The sequence below is a fragment of the Onychostruthus taczanowskii genome, unplaced genomic scaffold (genome assembly GCF_017590055.1).
Source record: "Onychostruthus taczanowskii isolate IOZ18803 unplaced genomic scaffold, ASM1759005v1 scaffold68, whole genome shotgun sequence".
NCBI lineage: Eukaryota > Metazoa > Chordata > Aves > Passeriformes > Passeridae > Onychostruthus > Onychostruthus taczanowskii.
In genome coordinates, this window is record NW_024504566.1 from 1,895,821 (window position 1) to 1,901,820 (window position 6,000).

Genomic DNA, 6,000 nt, shown 5'->3' on the forward strand with positions numbered 1-6,000 from the left:
TGTAAGACTCCAGGAAAAAAAGATATGCCAGTGTGACCCTTCAGTGTGAGGGTAAAGCTGCAAGGTACACAATGAGGGGGATAGCTATCAAATACCATGGTAATGGCCATGGTGTGAACACTTGAGCAAAATGAAAATCTTCTGAAAGCATTTGCCAATTTTCCGTCCCCGTGCATTTGCAATCAAATTTATCATGAATTCAAACACGAACCTTTTGCTGCCTTCCATACAAAAGGACAATTGCATGTTAATTTTCTTGGGACAAGCAGAAGAGACTATCAGAGCTGTAAGATGCACAGAAAAAACAAACCAGAAACCTTAACACTGTATTTCATAAATAACTGTAACTTTACTGCCTAAATTCACGGTGGTCCAGCCCTGTTACTATTGTAGGCACCTCTACCACCTCTACCTTGTTACTATTGTCTCACCACCTCTACCCGCTGAAGGAGATTCAGCTGTGGCAGGTAGGGTGCAAGGGCACACCACAAGGTCACAAATCTAACCACCCCAGACACCAAGAGGCAAGAGTATTGTATGCGCTGTATTTTTGGTTAAGAATTTTAAGCTTATTAAACTCTTCAGCACTGCAGAAACTCTTCTGTTATTGACAATTGCTTGAAAAATTAAATGTTCTGGAGCACTTGCTTCCCTGGAGACTGGTGTGCTGGGAGGAGAGGCAGAGGAGAGGTTTCAGACCATTCACTGCTACTGTTGCCCCACACACACCCTTGTGCCTGGCTTATGTACACAGCCTCTCCTTCAAATACAAGCATTATAAAATTCTTAAAATTTGAGGGTTATAAGCCCCTCAAATTATCTCCATTTCTATTTTCCACTTCCATATTTGGTTTACTCAATTGCAACTAATTCAATGAAAGTCCATCTGAGCCAAGAGGACTCAGTCTCCATCCAGCCACATCAAGTGACTGAAAAAGATCACAGCGTGACTAAAAAGTCCCAGAACAGATCAAAAACCATGGCAATCTACTTGGGAACACTGTTTGCTTCAAAGGAGTTATATCCTGGACTAACGTGGTCTGATAACTTTACCTCTCTTTTCTTTTTCTAATGTTTAAAATTGGAAAGAAAAAATACATTATCTTCTTGTACAACATCATAGTTTTCCTCAAGGCAAATAGCTTGGCAATTTGCTAGATTTGTTAATGCTAGAGGAAACAAGTTAGCACACATACCATGTGTTTGAATGCCTTTGGAAATTAGATTGAAACACTGATTTGATTTCCTAAAAGGTATCTTAAACAAGGCAAGGTTAGAGATTTGGAGAGTAATGAGAATTTGTGTGACTTCAAACAGCTCTACATAAAACAGACCTGATATTCTGGGGGGAAAAAGGTCACCTAATTATTCGTTTCCTGAAGGCCCTGTCTATACTACATTTCCCCTGGGTAAGGAAACTGATTTAAAAATGGCTTCTGCTAACATGTTTGCATCAGTCGCTATGTATGAGACAGAGATTTTTAAAGTCACTGCCAAGAAAAACACATCATTTTTGTAAGGGAACAACAGAAACCTCCTCATCTTGGCTGTAGCAAAAAGATGCCATCCTCAGAGTCCTGCAAGGAGCTGTGGCCCTGCCTCCTTGGTGATGGCATGCTGCTTGGGGCAATGTGGCATGACCACCACTGTGCATTGCACAGGTTTAATTACCAAATACAGCCTTTGCAGAGGAAGCAAAATCACCAACTGTGGCCACAGCAGAGAAGATGCACACACTGATGGTTCATCTGAGGGTGACAGCCTAATGAACATGAAGTTGTGCCACCAGCTCAAAGAACAGACAGCAAGGTAGCAACAGGGAGGCAGAAAGCCTGGACATCAGGGTTTCACAGGAGCCCACCACAAAGGTGGTGTTGCCACCCAAAATCCTAGCAAGGTGTGCTTGAATTGTCACACACTGCACACATTCCTTATGCTTTGCACCAAATAGATCCTTGTCACTCCCTACTGAATTTCGTGTTTCTGTAGTTTCAGAGAATGCTGTTCAGCTACCCTATCCCTTTCTTGTTCAAGAAATGATGTGTAGTGCTGAGAGAGCCCAAGCAGGATTTCTCTTACACTAGATATTTCACAAACACAGATGGAGATGGAGGACCTCTCCTTGCTTTCTGCCTGAAGCAAATAAAGTCTAGACACATGCCCACCACAAAGCAATGATGGCACAAAGCAGATCACCCAGTGCTCTGTGACTCCCACTGCTGCAGCTCTGCCTCTCTGGCTACCCCAGCACAGCACGCTGCCGGCATCAGTTTCCCTTTGTGGCTGTGAAGGCAAGACTGCTGCTCTTACACTGCAGCCAGCTGTGCCAGCTAGTCTCTGGAGTTCTGGAAGCCAGATTTGGGAGGCAGCAGGCTTTGAATTTCTCCTCTGAATTGAAAAATACAGAGCAGATATTTGCAGATGATAGAAGAATGAGAGTAGGCAGGTTGCCCGCTTTGATTGCACTGGACAAGCAAGAAGAGATTACAGGTCATCAGCTAAGGTAGCAGAAACCATAAATGCAGGAGAATCAGGATGGGAAAGGCAGTACTGGGAAGACAACACTTGCTACTAGTTTTGCTTTCATGAGCTTTTCATTGAACCTCTGCTGAATTTTGGCTTTCTGGCTGCCTTGCCCTGACTCAGTGAGCTCCCATCCATCTATGGCTGCACTGTCATCTACACTTGAGCAAATAACACGTCCATGAACCCCTCCCCAGCCACAATATGTCCACTTTAGCTTACCAGTAAAGAGCTGCTATGCAGTGGTTAACCTCTGAAGAGAAGGGGAAAAAGGAAAAAAAAAAATAGGAAAAAAGGGAAAAATAATAAAAAACAACAAAAAAAGGAAAAAAAGGGGGCAAAAGAAGGGGGGGGGGGGGAAAAGAGAGAATCCTTATAGGATAATAAAGACAATTCATTCCCTCTCCACCAAAAAGGCACAGAAGTTGACTCTCCCTTCTCTAAATAGCAAGATGAACATTTTACAAAATATCCCAGTTTCCAAATGATTCCGTTTGTATTAGAAGACAGAAAAAGAATTATACAGCGCTGAAGAAGGATTAGGGCACAAAGAACAAGTGATACAGTCATTCTCCAAGTTACTTTGTTTTCAACATGCAGCCCCTGCCAAAGGCTAGCTTTTTGCTCTTGCAGTGTATGATCTGTAAACATTAAACCAGCTCTCTGAGAAACATGTGAGACACTTTATCTTGCCTGATTATGAATCCAAACCTCTCAGATCTAAAATAAAAAGACAACAAAAAAGAGACACCATCCTCTTTTTGCAGCTGGACAATGAAAAAAGCACCTGTGGGATGAAAGCAAATGAACTATCGCACAGGGCATAGGTTCTTCGGGAAAAGCATGCACTGCAGCTTGAATAAACCTCCTACAGGTTACAAACGCACAGTTTGTTAAACAACACTGGTATTTGATTATTAATCCCTACTGATGTATGCGCAAAACTTCCAATTTCTAAGGAGTGCATTCAGTTTTATAAAGCCTAAGACCAGAGAATTTAATGCTGACATGGAAACAGCGGTGGAATGCCATTATATGAGCCCTTTGCGATTTGTTTACCGTTCGAAGCAAATTCTGCTTTTAAAAATGGGGGAAAAAAAAAACCCAAAACAAACCCCAACAACAACAACAACAGCAAAAAGGCCATACCGCAAGGAAAACTGTGAACCCCGCGCAACCATAAAGTACACATCCCCAACTTGGGGAATCCCGCAGGCTCACCCTGCGCCTCACGGCAGGCGGTCGGACCGGCCACCACACGAGCGGAGCCGCCGCCTCCGAGCTGGAACTTCCAGGCTGCACTGCCGGACACTGCCCCGCGCCGCGCTCCCGCCGCGCCCGCAGAGCGGGAAGGGGCGGGAGGGGCAGCGGCTCCGGCTGCGGCCAAGGGGCGCTGCCGACAGCATCCCGGGAAGCGCTGCCCGCCCTGCCCGCGGAGCGCTGCCCGGGAAGCGCTGCCCTGCCCCGCGGAGCGCTGCCCCGCCCGCGGCAGCGCCGCTGCGTACCCGGTCCCGGCGCCCACCCTGCGGAGCCCGGCCGGGGCAGGGGCCGGCCGGCAGCCCCGCTCCGCTATCACCTGCCCCCGCGGCGCCCGGCCCGCCCCGGGAGAGCGGCGGCGGCTGCCGCGCTCCCGCGAAGTTCCCGGGCGGGGCTCGGCGCAGCACCGTGCCGCTGCCCGTCCGCCCCCGCTGCCGGCTCCGCTCGCTCCCCGCGTCCCCCCACGGGTGCCGGTCCTTACCGCGGCGGAGCGGGCTGCGCGCCGGCACCACCGCCGGAGGGGCGAGCGCTGCAGCCCGGCGGGCTGGGCTGGCTCGGCGCTCCTGGCCCGGCAGCCGGCCCAGTCCCCGGCCCCAGCCCCAGCCCCGCGCCGCTGTCCCTACCTGGGGCGGCAGGGGCTGCGCGCCCCGGCGGGCAGGGGCGTCTCTCCCTCCCTCCCTCCCGCACGGCACCTGGGCTGCGGGGCGGCTCTCCGCGCCCTTCCCTCAGGCGCCTCCGCCGCGCTGCTGGCGGCTCCCAGCGGTAAATCAGCCGGTCCCCGCGCTCCCTCCGCCCCTCCGGCGCGGTCCTGACCTGCCTGTGACTCACCACATCGCAGGAGCCCGGGTGCGCGGTGGGGGGAAGGAGGGAGGGGGGCCTCCTTCTCTCGCTCCCCCTCCCCTCCTTTCTTCCCCTCGTCCCTCCCGGCCAGGCGCCCCCAGCCCGGGGGCAGGCGGGATGGCTGTCGCTCTCCAGATGGGGAAAACCAGGAGGGGACCCTTGGTGGACCTTGTCCTGCACCTCGGCGTTTTCAGGCCAAGTGGGTACCAGTGGCACAGCCTCCCTCCTTACTCCCAGCCGCTGGGCACTCTCCGTCAGATGTCAGTGATGCTAAAGCCTAACCCTGAGAGGTCAAGATATGGGCACCCCTGGGCTTGTCCTGAGACCTCCCCAGGCTGTGTAGTAAGGAAGAAATTTAGCCCATATTGCACTGTCGTGGTGTCGGTGCTGACTGTGCTTTAAATGTCTATCCACACGTAATTCAAACAAATGACCTCAGTTTATATAGACTATCAAGTAGCTATCTTCCCCCATATGTGCTTCCTACAGGGTACTAAACTGTACTAAACAGGTTGGGGTTGCTCCCTCACAAGGTTTGCAAAGCACATGATGACTTCATCTTTCAGAGGCGCTGAGAAACTGAGTCACTCAGCAATACTGCCTGTGCAATGTACACTTGTGGAGCTGCTGAGAGACTGTGAGTCTCAACACTGGGGCATGCAGCAAAGGATCCATCTTTTTTTTCTGGTAACAAGTTTCAGCAGCTACTGATTTAAACCAGATTTTAAGTGAAAGGCTTCATATTCCAATAGAAGTTACTGGAGACATCTATTTTGCCTTTGCTTGCTTCCTTTTTTGGCCCCAACGCTACTCCCCTTAATCATACCATTTAAACCAATGAATGTTTTTCGTGAGTGAAGTACAAGGAACTGTAAGAAATGCTGCCCAGTTTCATGATTAACCATGGGAAAATGTCAGATCTTACAGCAAAACATTCTGTAAGGAAAATTAAATATTGTATATATTTGTTTTAGACCTTGGATGTCACCAGGATGTGTACAAAGACAAAGCTAAACAACAGAACAAAACGTTTTAAAAAAGCAGTTAGCCACCTTTCTGCCAATCTTCTGCTAGTCTTTCACAATTTATCTGTCCCCTCTTTCCTATGGACTTGCTGGCACTAGTGATAAAGACACCTAACCTAGCTATAAGCTGATTCTATGCAGAAACAGATGTGTGATTGAGGGCAGCCTGCCCCCCAGCTTCCCCTCATGAGGAAGCTGTAACTGCAGTGAGGTCTTCCCTCAGTCTCTTCTTCTCCAGGCTGAACAAACCAAGTGACCTCAGCTACTCCTCATAAGGCTTTTCCTCAAGGCTCTTCACCATCTTCATTGGATATTCTCTAGTAGCTTTATATTTTCCTTATATTGTAGTGCCCAA

General features: G+C 49.4%; 1 protein-coding gene across 1 annotated transcript in view; it reads right to left on the bottom strand.

Moving 5' to 3' along the window:
• The window catches only part of MET (MET proto-oncogene, receptor tyrosine kinase), an 86,772-nt gene extending 82,194 nt beyond the window's left edge, over positions 1–4,578 (bottom strand). Inside the window, exons 1-2 of the mRNA XM_041421062.1 lie at positions 4,553–4,578; positions 4,262–4,324 (exon numbers count right to left, since the gene is read on the bottom strand). The gene's annotated coding sequence lies outside the window, so the exon portion shown is untranslated. The remainder of the gene's footprint in view (positions 1–4,261; positions 4,325–4,552) is intronic.
• Positions 4,579–6,000: the final 1,422 nt, after the last annotated feature.